Below are 21,124 nucleotides of genomic sequence, written 5' to 3'. Positions count from 1 at the left end.
GGGTCTCCTCTCTGAGAAGGGTTTTGGCCGTAGTTTACCACGCTGGCCATGTGCGGATTGGTAGACTTCACACACCTTTGAGAACATTGTGGAGAACTTTCAGGCATTCAAGTTTCCTCACAATATTTTCCTTCACCGTTAAAACAAGTTATACGCGACGCGGATGAAGTCGCGGGCATCAGCTAGTCTAAATATGTAAAAGGAAAAGGTGACTGACTGACTGACTGACTGATCTATCAACGCACAGCTCAAACTACTAGACGGATCGGGCTGAAATTTGGCATGCAGATAGCAAATATGACATAGGCATTCGCTAAGAAAGGCTTTTTCAAAATTCAATCCCTAAAGGGGTAAAATAGGAGTTTGGTGTAGTACACGCGGACGACGTCGCGGGCATAAGCTAGTTTATAATATAAATGTTACAAGATTTCCCAAAAAAGGAGTGCCTATATCTAATGTTTTCTGTCTCTTCAGGGATTAAAATCAATTTTATTTCCACTCGATATTGCTAATCAATGATAGACGGTGATTTTAGATGCGGATTAAAAAAACACTGATTAATTAATATTTTCGTAAAGTTTAGTGTGTATTATGACATATAATATAATACTTAGATATTAATTTAATTTAATTTAATTTAAAATAACTTTATTGTTAATAGATTTACAGAGAGTAAGAATACAAGATACACTTAAAAAACAAAGGGCGACCTTATCACTAAAGTGATCTCTTCCAGGCAACCCATACTTAAGAACTTATAGAACTGTAAGACGGGGAGTCGCAATGTAGCTATAAATATAATATATATATAAATATATATATCTATATATATCTGAAAATCACATGACTAAAAATACTTATTTTAGTCTGATGAGACTTGATTCGTCCCACGTTTTTTTTAGTCTGATCAATGGATCAGACTAAAAAAAACCGGCCAAGTGCCAGTCAGGCTCGCGCAATGAGGGTTCCGTACTACAGTCGTATTTTTTCGACATTTTGCACGATAATTCAAAAACTATGATGCATAAAAATAAATAAAAATCTGTTTTAGAATGTACAGGTGAAGACGTTTCATATGATCCCCCACTTGATATAGTCACTCACTTCGAAAGTTGAAAATACTAGTTATTAGTTCAAGACCACAATTTAATTTTTTTTGTGTGATTTAACCCTAAATTCACGGTTTTCAGATTTTTCCCCAAATATAAGATCTATCTACCTGCCAAATTTCATGATTCTAGGTCAACGGGAAGTACCGTGTAGGTTTCTTGACAGACAGACGGACAGACAGACAGACAGACAAACAGACAGACAGACAGAGACCGTTTTTCCTTTTGAGGTACGGAACCCTAAAAACTCTGGATATTGAGGAGAATGATGAGGAAATGCGATGATTGGTCCTTAACTAATTATTTAAGTTATATTATGCATGTTTTATTTACTTATTTTTGAATAGTAATCTTTTAATTATTTTTATTTTTAGGGTTCTGTACCTCAAAAGGAAAAAAGGAACCCTATAGGATCACTTCGTTGTCTGTCTGTCTGTCAAGACAAGAAGCCTATAGGGTACTTCCCGTTGACCTAGAATTATGAAATTTGGCTCACACCCTTATGACGTTTTGTCGGTTTCAACGACAGAGACAATGCTCTACAAATCTGCTATCTCCTTCTAAAGGTCGATGTACATTACTTTCTGCCGCGTACTGTAGGTGTCTAAAATCTTTTACGGTGAAGGAAAACATCGTGAGGATACCTCACCTGCATGCCTGAGTTCTTCACAATGTTCTCAAAGGTGCGTGTGAAGTCTACTAATCCGCATTTGGCCAGTGTGGTGGACTATGGTCATACTCTTCTCGTGCTGAGAAGCGACCTGTTTATGGGTTGATGAGGATGGTGACGAATGACTATTTGCTTAAGGTAAATGCAATATTGCATATCACGTTATAGGTATTTGGCAATAAGAAATGTGATTCACATAAAACTTAGTTTTATTTTTCAATGGGAATACCTCTACTGGCATGCGTGCAGGGAAAACGTGCGTGATGACTGATGAATCATGAAACGCACAGTCTGTAGACACAAATACATACGTCACAAAAGTGGGCCTTATACCAATGATTTTAAAAAATCAAAATAAAAATAAAAATCTTTTTTATTCGAATAAACTTTTGCAAGTACTTACGAATAGTCGGATGCATCTACCACTGGTTCGGAATGCCATTCCTACCGAGAAGAACCAGCAAGAAACTCGGCGGTTGCTCTTTTCAACCGGCGGATTACCAAATCTTGTAGTGGATTTTACATTTCGCGATTCCAGCCTCAAGGTATCACTACACCTATTGTAAATGCGAAAGTGTGTTTGTTTGTTAGTTTGTTGGTTTGAGTGTTATAAGTTATAAGCTGTCATAGCCTAGTGGTTAGGACGTCCGCCTTCTAATCTGAGGTCGGGGGTTCGATCCCGGGCACGCACCTCTTACTTTTCGGAGTAATGTGCGTTTTGATTAATTAAATATCACTTGCTTTAACGGTGAAGGAAAACATCGTGAGGAAACCTGCATGCCTGAGAGTTCTCTATAATGTTCTTAAAAGGTGTGTGAAGTTCTCACTCTGAGAGGAGACCCGTGCTCTGTAGTGAGCCGGTGATGGGTTGATCATGATGATGATGATGGTGTGTTAGTTTGTCCTTCAATCACGTCACAACGATGCGACGGATTGAAGTGAATTTTTGCATGGTTATAGATAAAGACCTGGAGAGTGACATAGGCTACTTTTTATCTCGGAAAATCAAAGAGTTCCCACGGGGTTTTTAAAAAACCTAATTCCACGCGGACGATGTCGCGGGCATCAGCTAGTAATTTATACATCTAGAAAGACTTGTCCTGACTGATTGTCTGACTATTATATATATAATTGAAGATTCTCTAAATGATAAAAGAGCGTGGATTTGACCTGCAGCTCGTTCCAGCAACGCACAAGACTGCAAATACTATTTTATACATGGCATAATCTTGTACCTATATCAAATATTTGAAAAGAGCAACCGCCGAGTTTCTTGCTGGTTCTTCTCGGCAGGAAAGGCATTCCGAACCAGTGGTAGATGCATCCGATTATTCGTAAGCACTTGTAAAAGTTTATACGAATAAAAAAGATTTTCATTTTCATTTTTTCATTTTATCAATATCAATGCCCGTATAAATTCCATTACCTACAATGTATCTATTTCCAATGCAGTCATCGAATGTGGGTCACACTTCTACACAAGGCATGTAGCTACAATGTGCTCGAGTCAACGTGCAGGTGTTCTTGCTTAGAGAATTGAGGTTATCATTGCTGCTGATACGCGATAATAATGTACCGACCGACCTGTAGGGCGATTTCGTAAAACTTGCATCAATCATTATTACAATCGCAATTGTTGTGATTGCCTGAATTTGTGCTATTCAGTGGCCCTACCGCGGTTGTTTGACAGCTACAATGTCACGATCGCAATCATCTCTGATTGGTTAATGCTCGCTCACTATTGGCCACATTGTTGCAACAAGAAGCGCACAAATTCAGCCAATCAGAACAATTGAGATTGTAATAATGATTGATGCAGGTTTTAAACAATCGCCCTACTTGTTACAACAATGCATTGTAGCCAGTAGTGAGCGAGCGTCAACCAATCAGAGGTGATTGCGATCGTGACATTGTAGCTGTCATTCTACCGCAATCGAGCAGCTGAAATATGAAGAAAGTTTTACTTTTACTTTTACATCATCCAAGTAACTAATTTTTTTTTTTTAAAGAATATTAGCCATGTTAAATGACTAATATTCCCCTTTCCTCTCCAACTAAGCGTCAGGCTTGTGCTAGGAGTAGGTACGACAATAGTGCAACGGGCGGGGTTTGAACCGTCGACCTTTCGGTTTTCAGTCCACTCCTTTACCGGTTGAGCTATTGAGGCTCTTTATAAGTACAGTTTACATTATTTTGGGATCTATGTTCGTTGATCAGTAATCAATCGTCACATAGGCATAGTCCATATCCCATCTATTTATGAATAAAGATTTCATCCTCCTTTTTATGAAAAAACCTGAATAACGACACTTGGTAACGCCGACTAACGCCCTCAGGTTGTCGCGTCATCAGAAATTTTAATGTCATAATATTACCGGTTCCCAGAACGCCCGGTCGGCGCGCGGTTACACTATCGGACTTTAAAAATCATTTGTTGCAATAAAAAATGCAAATGTGTGGTCACGACCGCGGACAGGGGCAGCGCTACCATTGGAAATTCTCACGGGATTATCACTCGAACTCGATTGTTTTTATAATAGACTTAGTATTTTGACGATTTCCCTCCCTGGTACAGTGGTGACTTAGTAGATGCTGTGCTCTAAATTAGAGGAAAATCTCGGGTCCAATTCCTGGCAGGAGCAATTCGAAATTTTATAATTTCGAAATTTCTCTGCTTACACACACACCCTTAAAACCACCATCACAACAGTAATCACATGCCTAGATTGTGATTGACGGTAAGTCGGAGATGCAGTCCGACGTATTGGCCGGGTCAATTCGCACCACTCTTGATAATACGAACAGGTCCTTGAAATCCTGCATGTTGTGAAGAATACAGGCGCATATTGCGACGTTGTCCACTGGAAGATCCCTGATGCGACGGGTCGCGACTCGCGACCCTCAGTAATAGGGAACACGTCGCAGAGAGAGAGAAATTTCTCTCTGGTCTGGTGGGAGTCTTCGGCCTTGGTTAGTTACTACCCTACAGGCAAAGCTGTGCCACCAAGCGATTTAGCGTTCCAGCCGCGTAGAAACTATTTAAAGGTTTGGTTTTAGATTAGGGTTCCCTCCCACGTATAACCTAAATACCTTCAAGGCAAGAGTGAATAAGGATTTTCTAGGCAAGCGTGCTCCAACTTGGATCTCATTATTGCTTTTTATAAGCGTGATTTTCGTCAAGCGCCAATCTTACCAATCAAACCAATATTGCACAAAAAAATCACCCAAATTATTCATTATAATATTATTACCACTATTACAGTTCATTCAGTGTTACAACTTAAAACTCACTACTGTTGGATATGACTGTGAAAATAAACTGGCATTCTAGTTTTCGCAGTAGTCCTCACGCACACTACAGCGCAAATAAATAAGTCCGTGTATTACGTGTTAAGCACTAAGTTTGCTCGAGTCAGAGCGGCTGCATTCTTCGCTGCAATCTCGACAAACTGGACAACTGGATCTTTGTGGTCATACCATATTCTGTGGTCATACCGATTGACTCTTCAGCCGTAAGTGACTTAAATTAATTTTAAAAGTGAAAATAAAATGACTTTCGAGTTGGTACCGTAGTATTCCTCACGCACACTACAGCGCAAGTAAATAAGTCCGTCTATAAGCACTATAGTGTGGTCGAGCCAGCGCGACTGCATTCTTCGCCGCAATCTCGACAAACTGGACAACTGAATGTTTGTGGTCATACCATATTCTGTGGTCATACTTACTTTCTTAATCATCATCATCATCATCATCATCATCAGCCTGTGGACGTCCACTGTTGGACATAGGCCTTCCCTAAAGAGCGCCACCACACCCGGTCCTCAGCCTTCCTCATCCAGCCACTTCCCGCCAGCCTCTTTATATCGTCGGTCCATCGTGCTGGAGGGCGTCCCACACTACGCTTGCTTAAACGCGGTCTCCACTCAAGGAGTTTCCGGCTCTAACGGCCATCGCCTCTACGACAGGCATGACCTGCCCACTGCCACTTCAGCTTGCTAATAGTACTTTCTTAATAATCTCGAAATATTCATTATGAGTCCCGCAAATTGCTAATGCGCGTGGCCGCCATCAGCACTAGACTGAAGTTTCGAGCTGATGGTATATTTTTATTTCGGCTGACGTCAAAAAGGGTTATATCGTCTAGCGTAATGAGGGTTCCGTACTACATTCGTATCTTTTCAACAGCATTGCAGGATAATTCAAAAACTATGATAGATAAAAATAAATAAAAATCTGTTTTAGAATGCACAGGTGAAGACCTTTCATATGATACCCTCCTACCCTAAGTAAGATAACTTATTATCTTACTTAGAAAGTTGAAAATACTAATCTATATATATAAAAGGAAAAGGTGACTGACTGACTGACTGATCTATCAACGAACAGCTCAAACTACTAGACGGATCGGGCTGAAATTCGGCATGCAGATAGCTATTATGACGTCGGCATCCGCTAAGAAAGGATTTTTGAAAATTCAACTCCTGAGGGAGTGAAATAGGGGTTTGAAATTTTGTAGTCCACGCGGACGAAGTCGCGAGCATAAGCTAGTTTACTAATAAGTTCATGACCACAATTTTTTTTGTGTGTGATGTAACCACAAATTCACGGTTTTCAGATTTTTCCCCGAATGTCTGCTATAAGACCTACCTACCTGCCAAATTTCATGATTCTAGGTCAACGGGAAGTAAGTACCCTGTAGGTTTCTTGACAGACCGACAGACAGACAAACAGACAGACAACAAAGTGATCCTATAAGGGTTCCGTTTTTCCTTTTGAGTTACGGAACCCTAAAAATGCTCAAACTTGCGAAACTTCACTTGAGAAGTGAAACAGTGGCCCTACCGCGGTTGTTTGACAGCTACAATGTCACGATCGCAATCATCTCTGATTGGTTAATGCTCGCTCACTATTGGCCACAATGCATTGTTGCAACAAGAATCGCACAAATTCAGCCAATCAGAACAATTGAGATTGTAATAACGATTGATGCAGGTTTTAGACAATCGCCCCGCAGCTTCGAACTTTTATCCCTTTTACATTTAAAACGGAAGCCTATATAAAACGCATTCTTACATGAGGATTCATCAAACGATATCTTCCTTTATATTATACTTAAGACCTTATTATTTATCGAGGACAGTCAAGTCTCAAACTTGACCACAATTTGACCTGTGACTCACCTACACATGCAAACATGTGTAGTCTCTGTAGTCTGTATATTTATGGTAAGTCTCGGTCTGGTGGGAGGCTTCGGCCGTGGCTAGTTACCACCCTACCGGCAAAGCCGTGCCGCCAAGCGATTTAGCGTTCCGGTACGATGCCGTGTAGAAACCAAAGGGGTACGGGTTTAATAAAAACTGCCATACCCCTTCCAGGTTAGCCCGCTATCATCTTAGACTGCATCATCACTTACCATCAGGTGAGATTGCAGTCAAGGGCTAACTTGTATCTGAATAAAAAAATAAAAAAAAAATCTACACGTATGCAGTCACGCACACATGTAAAACCTGTTCTAGATAAGTACATGCCTTTTTGCATGTAAATTATTCTATTTAGGCAATAACTACTGACCCATGTGTGCTATGGAACCCAACAGAAACGAATTTTTATACTTATACAATATACATACTGACCATTCTTTTTGTTCCATGCATTGCCATGTTCATTTTTTTTTTAATAGATATAGCGAGCAAACGAACAGGCGGGTCACCTGATGTTAAGTGATTACCGCCGCCCTTGAACATTTGCAGCACCAGAGGAGCAGCCGATGCGTTGCCGGCCTTTTAGGAATTTGTTGGTCCGCCCCTTGAATAACCCCATGTTATAATCTAGTGGGAACACCGCCGATGGGAGTTGGTTCCACAGTTTGCACGTGCGTGGAAAGAAGGATCTGGCGCAGCGGACGGTCGAAGTGCTCCATACATTAATTTCAATTGTTACCAATTAGGTAGGTACTCCAAACATCTAGCGTTCGATCAAAATAATTTGTAGCCTACTTACCGAAATATTTATTTAAAAATCGTTTCGTTTTCGTTAACGTTAAAAGTTATTCGCAGTTCGAAACAAAAAGTGGAGTTTAAAATAATATATTATTTAATCACAAGAATATTAATTATATCGTCTTGTGCTTTATTAAATTGGTTTAAAGTCCACATTTTTTAATTTGCTTCAAACAACTCGGCGCAGGTAAGTCACTAATCTAGATTGAGATTTTGCGCTTATCAAGTTTCGAATGTTGACCAAGCAATAGGACTGTTGCGAAAAATTCTGCGAAACAACTTTCACCCGTTTTTCAAGTTTTAAAAGACGTTTCATGAAACGACTGGATTATGCCAGCGAATTCGTACGCGTGGACTACACAAATTTTGAGCCCCTATTTTACCCCCTTAGGGTTGAATTTTCAAAAAACCCTTTCTTAACGGATGTCTACGTTATGATAGCTATCTGTACGCCAAATTTCAGCACGATCCGTCCAGTAGTTTGAGCTGTGCGTTGATAGATCAGTCAGTCGGTCAGTCAGTCAGTCAGTCAGTCAGTCACCTTTTCGTTTTATATTTTTAGATTTAGTAATACTTACTTAGATGGTAATTGGTATGTATACCTATATAGAGCAGTCGTGTTCTGGAGTGGAGACCGCATTTATGGGACGACCTCCAGCCCGCCGGACCGACGACCAAAAAGCTTCAAAAAGGTGGTGGGAACCGGGTGGATGAGGAAGGCGCAGGACCGTGTTTGATAGCGCTCTCTCAAGTCTCAACAGTGGATGTATGCAAGCGGTAGAAGTGTGCATGTGAACAGATGGATGGATGGATGAATTGATTGATTCACTTATGGCACACCTGGAAACATACGTAGGTATTTGAGCTTTGAAAGAAATGAAAACTTGAAACAGTTCAGTGCAGTAGCATAAGAAACAGCGATAATATTTCGCGAAGACATGTTTAATTCGATACTTAGGTACATATATAATATGTTGCCGGCCAAACTCGATTTCAGGACAAACTAGTTTTGCCTAGGCTAAGCTAGTTTGTCCTAAGCCCGATAGGATAAACCAGTTTACAAACAAAAATAACATGAAAAGTCAACAAAAAATAAACTATATAGGAAAAACAGGCATAGAGAACTTAGCCTGGCTTGACCTGGCCTCTGTCTTTTGCAAAGTAAAACAATTGTTAATAGAATGTTTGTCGAATGTTTTTTTGTAATTTACATCAGGATCAACTAGTTTGGGCTAGCCTAAACTGGTCTATCCTATCGGGCTTAGGACAAATTAGTTTGAACTAGCCTAAACTAGGTTCATCCTATCCCGTATAGGAAGAACTAGTTTAGCCTAGGCAAAACTAGTTTGTCCTGAAATCGGGTTTGGCCGGTAACATATATATTCTGCAATCTGCACTTTGCGTAACATCTCGAATTTCAATGACCACATCAAAAAATTTATAAGACACCTACTATATCACTTTTAATGCAATAGAGTCTAAATATATAAAAGGAAAAGGTGACTGACTGACTGACTAACTGATCTATTAACGCACAGCTGAAACTACTGGACTATTGGGCTGAAATTTGCCATGTAGATAGCTATTATGATGCAGGCATCCGCTAAGAAAGGATTTTTAGTTATAAATAGGGGTTTGAAATTTGTGTAGTCCACGCGGACGAAGTCGCGAGCATAAGCTAGTTTATACATAAGAACACAATTGGCATCACCAGACAAGGTATTCTGACCTTTATTCCATTCAGAATTGCTAACAATATCATCTAATTGTCGATCGGACCAAAGTTCCCTAACAACATATTGAGAGGCTGGAATTCCATCAACAAAGAGTACACAATTAAGGGCCTTATCAGCCTTCCCACCTTTTTGCTTAATCTTACCAGCCTACACCCACGTAGACAAGGACAGACTGTACCACGTCGAAAAGAGATAAAATATGGCCCGTTAGGAAAGTAGACTTGACTACTACGTTTACGCATGAATAGTGAAGCTCGTATGTCGATACTGTAAGCTTGCTGTAGTTAACTGGTTATGAAACTGATAGGCTTTGTAATCAAATCGATTGTGGTTTTGAGTTGATTGAGCGATAATAATACAGTTGAGTCTGCTAGACATCTGGGCATACAAATATTGAGGGTACATGAACCAGGAGTAAGGAAATATGCAAGTCCCCCGTTGCTTAAAAATTAATAAATCTGTAGGTAATCAGTTTCGAAGCGCAAAAATGATTTCATCTTTTCAAAGTTCTCTATATAAAAATGAATCGCTAAATGTGTTGCTGATCGCAAATCTCGAGAACAGCTGAACTGATTTCGCTAATTCTTTTTTTATAATATTCCTTGAAGTACGAGGATATTTCTTACGGAGAGAATAAATTAAAAAATTTGAATCGACTGTTAGGCGGAACGAAGTTCGCCGGGGCAGCTAGTTGATCGTATCAAAGGAAATCTTTAGGGTCAGTAATAATGATAGCCAGTATAATTGACATAAAAAAATCCAAAAGAACACTTTACAAATAAAAATAATCTGAAAACAAGGTCGTCCGACGTTGCAAACAAAAAACTCAAATAAGAAAAAAAACCCCTCACAAACTTAAGTCAACAATTCCAGTATATTACGCAAGTACTACAAGTTTATAATCTTTTAAGCCATGATATCTAGCGATGGCAATGACCACCTTCATTAATGCCAGACGTGTAACCAAACCAGAGTTCTCTAAAACACAAAAGTACAAATTTAGTCTATGACGATAGAATTTCTAAGATTTAAAATTATCCTGTTTAGCCAACAAGTTGAACGTGACCAAAATCACGATTGCAATTTGCATAACAATATACCTACCTAATGATATAAACCTGTCTGCAATATGAAACGGGCACGCAGTTTTTGCTGGTAGCTACAAAATTTTATCTTTCCTTTGATAGGTACAGTTCTTGCAATTCACGAAGCCGAGTGGTTCATGCTTGTGTTTAAGTCGTATCGGTATAAGTAAAGTAGGTACAGTAAATGTGTGCGTTTCAAAAAAAAATCTTTTATATTCAAATAAACTTTTACAAGTATTTTTGAATAGTCGGATGCATCTACCACTGGTTCGGAATGCCTTTTCTACCGAGAAGAACCAGCAAGAAACTTTGCGAGCGCTTGCTCGCGACTGATTGGTCCGACATGCACGCACACTTACGTAATGCCCATGTAAACGACTTTACCACAAGTAAAGTTCACTCGCCTTCGTGAACTGCAAGAAGTATACCTATTATGCCCCTGCTGTCTTTTAACAGTAGGAAACAGTAGGTTTCACTTCACTGATATTATTTATTTCGCTTTTCACATCACGATAATATCTCAATTCTTTAAAACGTTTATTTGAGACCACCAGCTCAATAATTTTCTTCATTCCATTCCAGGATTTCTTTCACACCTTCTTTTTTTTAAACGTCTAAAATTCTATTTCTGGTCCAAGGTCCATCGTGCCCATTTATTTTCACAGGTGGGTTACATTTCATGTTTCTTTCAGTCATCTCTATCACTACGTTTCTTAGTCTTGACCAAGGAATTGAATCGATTTTCCAAGATCTGCCTTATTGATTTGCTAATTGATTTTACATCTCTCTCTCTATCCTCCCTATAGGTACCTAATCTTACAGAGCTTAACTTCACTAAGTATTTAAATCTTTTCATTTGCACTTCTCGTAAAAATGTAGTTCTGTTCTCATCCCTTATTTAGTTACTTTCAATATCAATTCAACTTTTATCTTTCTCCTAATGACTAACGAACGCTTTTTACGTTTTGGCTAAAAATATTTAAAATAGATTAACTAAATCGACATGAACTTTAGACCCTGGACTTATCAGATATTTTATCGGCCCTACTCAGAACGCATTAACTATACCTAATTGATCTCGTTGAAACGTCAATTACTAAACTACAATCTTCGCTCATGACGAAACCAGAGTCCATTCATTATCATTCTAGCACCGTTAGTGTTTCGTCATGCCTTGTTTATCGAGTGACAATGACATTCCTACTAGTATATAGATACCTACAGCCAAAACTTTACTATCATAAGAAAATCTGATGGGTTACTACTTAAGTATTTATTTATTTTTCCTTTCTTTTGTAGATTATTTAACGATATTTTGTGGAGTATTACTACAATTTGATACAACAGCTACTAAATGTACCTTAACTCACGGTTATGTACACAGAAATGTTGGACTTAGAACTATAGTTGAAGATTTCTTATTCTACGAACACTACTTTCGGTTCTACTGTGAAAATATTCTACTGACAAGAGTTGGCAAGAAACTCAGGAGGCAGATGTCTATAGGCAAGTATTCCAATTTATCCCAAGAGTATCTGCCGCAGTGTTAGCCAAGTGGTTAGGACGTCCGCCTTCTAATCGGAGGTCGGGGGTTCGATCCCGGGCACGCACCTCTAACTTTTCGGAATTATGTGCGTTTTATTTAATAAAATATCACTTGCTTTAACGGTGAAGGAAAACATCGTGAGGAAACCTGCATGCCTGAGAGTTCTCCATAATGTTCTCAAAGGTGTGTGAAGTCTACCAATCCGCACATGGCCAGCGTGGTAGACTATGGCCTTAACCCTTTTCACTCTGAGAGGAGACCCGCGCTCTGTAGTGAGCCGGTGATGGGTTGATCATGATGATGATGAAGAGTATCTGAAGAAAATTCCATTTTATTCCACCTGTAGCCAAACAAAGGTAGATTACCACCGATACATCAACTTTTCAATTAACGACGGTCTATGTCAAGGTAACGAAGGTGGATGTCAAGGTAATTATAAGGGTAGTTTTGAGGTAACGAAGGGTGATTTCGAGGTAACAAAGCGTGATTTCGAGGTAACGAAGCGTGATTTCGAGGTAACGAAGTGTGATTTCGAGGTAATGAAGGTTGATGTCAAGGTAACGAAGGTAGATGCCGACGCTTTTCCGTCTGGGTGAACCTTTTTACTTCTTCCCAAGAGTATTTGAAGAAGATTCCTCCCATATTTTGATCTGTAGGACAGGAACTATCGACAAATCAACATCACATCCCTAGCAAGAGGGCGAGACTTGTGAAAAAACAAAGCAGGTTTCTACCTGCGCCCGACAGGATGACTCAGACAGACATTCATCAACCGCTTAATGGCGTAGTCTGTTTCACACCACTAACTATTGTATTTATGTAAGCGATCGATGGATGCTGGATGCGGGATATTGGGCTGTAGAGATTGATTTTTGTCTAGTCTTTTATACCAGCAAAGCATTTACTTATACCTACTTACTGTAGGATATAATTCATCCTAATATTATATCCTACTTTTATACCTAAATGTGAAAGTGTGGATATTTGGATGTTTGGGTGTTTGGATGTTTGTTACTTAATCACGCAAAAACGGCGGAACGGATTTGGATGAAATTTGAAATGGTTATAGATTATACCCTGGATTAACACATAGGCTACTTTTTATCCCGGAACATCAAAGAGTTCCCGCGGGATTTTGAAAAATATAAATCGAATCCCGGACGCCGCGAATAGGAGGTCAAAGTTTGTCAGACTTTCTCTGATCTCTCATTTTAGCCACTCTTTTGTCTTCCTAAGTTCCTACTAGGACAAAATCGACAAAAGCTAGGTCATAACAATTTTATCAATGAGTCCCTATTCAAGAAAAATGTAACATTGAAAAAATCATCTCTGCTCCGTATCATCTTGATACATTGCTTAATTTAAGAAACTCGATATCAAACCAATGTGATACCGTTCCTAATTACCCATAACACGGCAATTTAGCCGTTACGTCATTGCAATTAAGACAACACTCCCAAACAACATCTGATCCTTGGATGCCATGTGATATCTCTTGGACAACACTTATGTATAAGTTACAATTGTTTAGAGTAAATTAATCTTTATTACTAAAATTTTAAGCGTGGAAATCCTCTGCACATAACTGGAGTACCTTCTGGTGATATGATGTTTTTATAATTTGATCTTTTAACCATATAAGTGGGAATTTATACGCTTGCAATTTTACCTCAAGTGCCTTATATAGGTATGTGTTTTATAATAATATCATGTATTGATTCTTAAATAGGACTTGCTTAACCATAATAATATGTCAGACTAGCTTATGCTCGCGACTTCGTCCGCGTGGACTACACAAATTTCAAACCCCTATTTCACCCCCTTAGGGGTTGAATTATCAAAAATCCTTTCTTAGCGGATGCCTACGTCATAATAGCTATCTGCATGCCAAATTTCAGCCGGATCCGTCCAGTAGTTTGAGCTGTGCGTTGATAGATCAGTCAGTCATTCAGTCAGTCAGTCAGTCAGTCAGTCAGTCACCTTTTCCTTTTATATATTTAGACTACGTTTTTTGCTACCTTTCGTTTGAGATTCTGCTCATGGCCATCGGATACGAAATCTTATAATCAGAGATACCTGCCTAGGTAGTCGCTGGTAAGATCAGATAAAATAGACCCCGCGGACGTAGATCAGCTGTCGACGATGCATGCCCGGGATCGAACTCATGACCTCCCGTCTTAACCACTAGGCTAATAAATCAAAAAATAATTGTGGATGATTCCAGACTAACTGGCTCGTTGAAAATCCTGGAGCACCGCAGAGACGTAAGCTCCCTTTGCGTGTTCTATCGCCTTTATAATGGGGAGTGCTCTGAATAGTTTGACCTCATTCCACCCTCCGTTTTCTACAACTGCACCGCACGCCACCGCAAGCAATTACACCCTCTCCCTCACCACCTGGGGTGCCTGGCGTACTTCGACCGCGCCCATTTTGCCAGATTCTTTTTCCCACGCACATGCAAACTTTGGAATCAACTCCTTTCGGCGGTGTTCCTATTTGATTACAATATGGAGTTATTCAAAGGGAATAACAAATTCCTGAAATGCAACGCATTAGCGGTTCCTCTGGTACTGCAAATGTTTATGGGCGGCGGTAATCTCTTAACATCAGATGACCCACCTGCTCGTTTGTATACAAGAGTTAATATAGTTCCATAATATTATTTTTTGGGGTCGGTGCCAATGAGGTGCCATTGTGGAGCCTCATAAAAATATGAAGTCTAGACGATTCGCGGCAGCTAAAGCTAATTGGCACCGGCACCAAAAAGTATTATTATGGAACTATATTAACTCTTGTATACATAATATATTCGGTAATAAATTAAATTATTTTTCAATTTTTAGTGTTTGTGTATCGAAGTCGGTTTTTTTTTTTTTTTGTAAAAAAAAATTATTTAAAAAATCATGGCTATCTTCTTCTTCCTCACCTTATCCCACGCTACGTGGGGTCGGCACAACATGTCTTCTTCTTCCACTCACTTCTATCATTCGTCAACTCCTTTTTCACGCATATCCTCTTTCACGCAACCCATCCTTTTCTTTGGTCGTCCTCTCCTCTTTTTTCCTTCCATATGCATACTTTACATTCTTCTAGTGACATGGCTTTCTTCCCTTCGCATTATATGTCCATACCATGCCAGCTCCTCATCTTTTCTACCACTGGCGCTACTTTCTCTTATATAATATTCATTCCTTATCTTATCCATCCTTGTCACACCACTCATCCATCTCAACATTCGCTTTTCAGTCGCATGTATTCATCCGTCCCTTTTACCGCCCAACATTCTGAACCATACAACGAGACAGGTCTAACGACTGTCTTATAAATTTTCCCCTTAAAAATCATGGCTATAATCTATAATCTATATATATAAAAGGAAAAGGTGACTGACTGACTGACTGACTGACTGACTGAATGACTGACTGACTGACTGATCTATCAACGCACAGCTCAAACTACTGGACGGATCGGGCTGAAATTTGGCATGCAGATAGCTATTATGATTATGACGTAGGCATGCGCTAAGAAAGGATTTTTGAAAATTCAACTCCTAAGGGGGTGAAATAGGGTTTTGAAATTTTGTAGTCCACGCGGACGAAGTCGCGAGCATAAGCTAGTCATAATATAAATCCACCAATACAGTAACACAATACTTAGGTACTTTTATTATTCCAGTCTCCAACTCGTGGTAGTCGTAATCACCGGAAAAGGGATATCCGGATTCCGGACAAAGAATGAAATCATATCATGCAACTTATGTAATGCTGGTGGAACATAGACGTTTACTCAGTGTTGGAATAACAACAGTTAAGAGCAATCTGGCAGAATTAACTTCTAATCACATAGTAACTAAGAACTTTTTAATTTACTAGGTAGATATAAGCACACGCTTGATCACTGTTCACACCTGATGGAAAGGGATGATGTGGCCTTAGATGGGACGCGTGTGCCTAGAAGTTGCCTATTCACTCTTGCCTTAAAGATACCCAGATTGTATCTAATTGTTAGAAAACACAAATTGCGGAAGAGTATTATAGCTATGATAGCCTAGTGGTAAGGACGTCCGCCTTCTAATCGGAGGTCAGGGGTTCGATCCCGGGCACGCACCTTTAACTTTTTAGAGTTATGTGCGTTTTAAGTAATTAAATATCACTTGCTTTAACGGTGAAGGAAAATATCGTGAGGAAACCTGTATGCCTGCAGCCTGAGTGTTCTCCATAATATTCTCAAAGGTGTGTGAAGTTTATCAATCCGCACTGCGCACATGGCCAGTGTGGTAGACTATGGCCAAACCATTCTTGCTCTGAGAGGAAAACCGTGCTCTGCAGTGAGCCGGCGATTGGTTGATCAATATCATGATTAAATTGCAAAGCTTAGTCAATATATTCTGTGCCTTATAGTCATGTCGTACGAGGAATGGTGACGCAAAGCGTTTCGTGTGTGTAGATGGAAAATAAAACTTAAAATACAAATACTTACCTATAAAACTCTATTATTCACATTTTTAGGAAAAACGGAACCCTTATAGGATCACTTTGTTGTCTGTCAGTCTGTCGGTCTGTCAAGAAACCTACAGGGTACTTCCCGTTGACCTAGAATCATGAAATTTGGCATGTAGGTAGGTCTTGTAGCTGACATTCGGGGAAAAATCTGAAAACTGTGAATATGTGGTTACATTACATAAAAAAAAATTTATTGTGGTCATAAACTTACAATTAGTATTTTCAATTTTCGAAGTAAGATAACTATATCAAATGGGGTATCATATGAAAGGTCTTCACCTGTGCATTCTGAAACAGATATTTATTTATTTTTATACATCATCGTTTGTGCAAAATGTCGACAAAACATGACTATGATACGGAACCCTCGTTGCGCGAGCCTGACTCGTATTTGGCCGGTTTTTTTATTTATTTATCCAAAATCATCATGATGTCTTTATCTTAATTGGCATCTTAAGCTATCTAGTTAGTTTGCTTAAGACTTAGGTCATTTGAATCATGTTCGCACAGAAAGGTACACCTGAGTCATTCGCTCACCTTTGCCACAGCGGACTTGAAAATGACGCAAAGAGTGACCTATCGGTTCAGCAACAAGAAGTTACAACTTACAGCTAAATGTTTCCGTTGCATATTCAAAAAAAAAATTTAAAAAAAAGAATACTAGCCATGTTAGTTATGACCAATATTCCCCTTTCCCCTCCAACTAAGCATAAAGTTTGTGCTAGGAGTAGGTACGAAAAAAAGATTCCGACGAATTGAGAACCTCCTCCTTTTTTTGAAGTCGGTTAAATAGTGCAACGGGTGGGGTATGAACTTCCGACCTTTCGGAATTCAGTCCGCTCCTTAACCTTTGAGCTATTGAGGCTATTTAAATTTGCAGTAGCTTGCGCTAGACGACAAGAAAGCCATGTTGAGGTTAAGATGGACAGCGCTCGCCTAGAAGATGCATACTCTTGCCTAGAAGCCAGGTACTACGTGACAGCAAACACGGACACCAGAAACCCGTTTCTTTTAGCAGTTCGTGTCACAAACACGTTTCGTGCGAATATATTGGCCATGTCGCCCACATAAGGAAGCCAATGCTTACTACTTCTCGCTGCTCTGTGTAGAACTGTGAAGGAGGAACAAGGATGTGGAATTCCTGAGCACACTCTCCAAATGCCAGCATGACTAATGTACGGAACCCTCGGTGCGCGAGTCTGACTCTCACTTGGCCGGTTTTCTTTCTTTCTGATCAGTGATGACCAATAATTTTTCGGACGCGGCGATCTACTATAAACCACTATAAAATCAGTACCCTTATTATAAATGCGAAAGTGTGTTTGTTTGTTGGTTTGTCCTTCAATCACGTCGCAACGGTACAACGGATTGACGTGATTTTTTTCATGGGTATAAATAAAGACCTGGAGAGTGACATAGACTACTTTTTATCCCGGAAAATCAAAGAGTTCCCACGGGATTTTTAAAAAACCTAACTCCACGCGGACGAAGTCGCAGGCATCAGCTAGTTATAGATACGTATTCGTCAATTTGCATCGCTGATAGGTACTTACATTATGCGCACCTGCATGCCGATTGCCGATCCTATACACGGGTCGGCTAGGGTCCCGCGGGAAGCGCACAATTGCTTTGACCTTGCCGCCCGCGATCTATCTTCGAGATAATGCAGTAATGACTACACGCGCTAGATATAGCTCTGCTGATAGGTTCCTGCTATCACCCACGCTTGAACCAAAGACCCTATGCTTATGAAGGTCGATTTTAAAAAAAATACTGCCAATCCGCACATGGCCAGCGTGGTAGACTATGGCCAAAACCCGTCTCACTCAGAGGAGACCCGTGCTTTGTAGTGAGCCGGTGATGGGTTGATCATGATGATGATGATTGCAATTCCACGTAAAACGTTTGACACGGTTTCCTCGTTCTGAGTTATCATTTTGACGACTTTCTTCTATGTAAGTAGATACGACATAAATGCATTAGTCAGATTTAATTATATTATTCCGATAACAATTCGATAGCACATACTAAGTGCAATTCATGTTTCAAGATTTGTATATCATATTTGTATAGGTATCATTTGTATAATAGGACACTGAGTCAGTATCATGCATTCCGCACATAATACCTAATTATACAAAAAAAAAATATAAAAAACAAACAGTCGAATTGAGAACCTCCTCCTTTTTTTGAAGTCGGTCGGTAAAAAAAGATGGAGTCCTTGTTTCAAGAAAACTATTTAATGTTCATAAACCCATTCGTTATTTTTTTTAAACCGGCAAAGTTAGAGAGACTTGCGCACTGAGGGTTTCGTACTGCAGTCGTATTTTTTCGACATTTTCCACGATAAATCAAAAACTAAGTATTACTATGCGCACATTGTCTTGATTAGGTACGTGACTTTTGAGTCCACCAATCACAACAAAGCATTCTCCCCTGTCCCCCGCAACATTTTACGATTCTGTTTTCATGCAAAACCTTGTAGGGATATGCGTACTCTTGAGATTGAATTCTCTATGTGCAAGATGCAAGTTAAGTATAAGTCCCGCAAATTGCTACTGCGCGTGGCCGCCATTTTAGTGACGTCAGCAGTAGACTGAAGTTTCGAGCTGATGGTATATTTTATTTCGACTGACGTCAAAATAACGTCATTTCGATGTTAATGAGACATGATTCCAGCGCAATAGCAATTTGCAGGACTTATAGCGGAAAGATCGGCTTTTCCAGACGCGTTTCGGTTTTGGTTGTTTATTTCTTCTTTAATCTGTGGCAGTCCACTTAAAACCATGAAATCTTATCGATACATAAATGCACATAATGCATTTGTACTTAGCAGAACTGATTGTTTGTTATAAGTAGTTCTAATCAGCGTATCCTCGATTTGTGTAAGTACCTACATATATTACTGATCACTACATTATTGTACCTAAATATCATCATGATCAACCCATTGCCGGCTCAATACAGACTACAGAGCACGGGTCACGGGTCGAGTGAGAAGGGACTTGGCCATAGTCCACCACGCTGGCCGATTGCGGATTGGCAGACTTTACACATCTTTGAGAACGTTACGGAGAACTTTTAGGCATGCAGGTCTCCTCACGTTTTCTTTACAGAAAGGTGAGATGAGAGAAAGTTAGATGCGCGTGCTCGGGATCGCACCCCCGACCTTCGATTAGGAGGCGGACGTGCTAATCACTAGGCTATCACAGCTATCTACCTACTACAGAAAGTAGTACAGCTTCTTTGGTAATAAAATAAGTAGATAACTATAAGATTATTATCAGTACCCTTACTATAATTGCGAAAGTGTGTTTGTTTGTTGGTTTATTGGTTTGTTGGTTTGTCCTTCAATCACGTCGCAACGGTGCAACGGACTGACGTGATATTTTGCATGGGTATAGATAAAGACCTGGAGAGTGACATTGCTACTTTTTATTTCGGAAAATCAAAGAGTTCCCCCGGGATTTTTAAAAACCTAAATACACGCGGACGACGTCGCGGGCATCATCTAGTACCTATTATATAAATGCAAAAGGTATATCTCTCTGCCACTGTCTATCTGATAGGTTTACATGGCCAATCCATTAAATTGATTTCGACGAAAGGTACAAGGAACCAAAAGCTTAATTTGTTATAATTCTAGAGCATTCTATTGTAAAATGCAGACCATTAAACCTTCATAAGAATTCCAAGACTTCGACCAGAAGTTAACTCCAAAGTCATCCATCCTTATACTAATTAAACATGCGTGTAAATACTAAATAGGTTACGACAATCAGTAATGATCACTGTGTTCGGTCATGCGATATCGCATGCTCGCGTCGACCTCTCTGCCCCGCATAAGTGGACTCGATTCATGCCTATCATTGACTCCAGGTCCTTATAATTTTTGTAATTGATACCAAGACTACGTACCTACCCACCCACCTATTTATTTATAAGCGCAGGTAGGGTTGCCAGGCGTCCGGATAAAGCCGGACATAGGTAGGCTTTTTGATTGCGCGTCCGGCCAAAATAAACGGTGTCCGGCTTGTCCGGCTTTTGTTAGGCTTTTTACATTTCGCAAACGAGCGTAGCCGAGCGCACGCGAGTCGACTGTCGGTCGCTCTCGCAGACGGCAGTGCCGCCTAACAACAAAATGTATGACAATAATTAAAAAAAACATGATTTTACATGCAATTTTTTGTCGTACCTATTAATACTAAGACAAAAAATTCTCAATAATGTAGGGTGTTCGAATATAATAGAATAGAATAGAATGTTTTTTTATTCATGTAAACTTTTTAAAAGTGCTTATGAATAGTCAGGTTTAATTTACCACGGCCTTTCTACCCAAATGTCCGGCCAAACTGGCTGGTCTGTCCGGCTATTAGATTGGGCTACCTGGCAACCCTAAGCGCATGCCACACCACGAACCATGCATTCGCTAGCTACTAGAACTAGGTGTAAGATGAACGCGCGTTTCTAGTAGTAT

Source organism: Maniola hyperantus, chromosome 4 (genome assembly GCF_902806685.2).
Source record: "Maniola hyperantus chromosome 4, iAphHyp1.2, whole genome shotgun sequence".
NCBI classification, from domain to species: domain Eukaryota; kingdom Metazoa; phylum Arthropoda; class Insecta; order Lepidoptera; family Nymphalidae; genus Maniola; species Maniola hyperantus.
This window is presented reverse-complemented; position numbering follows the sequence as displayed.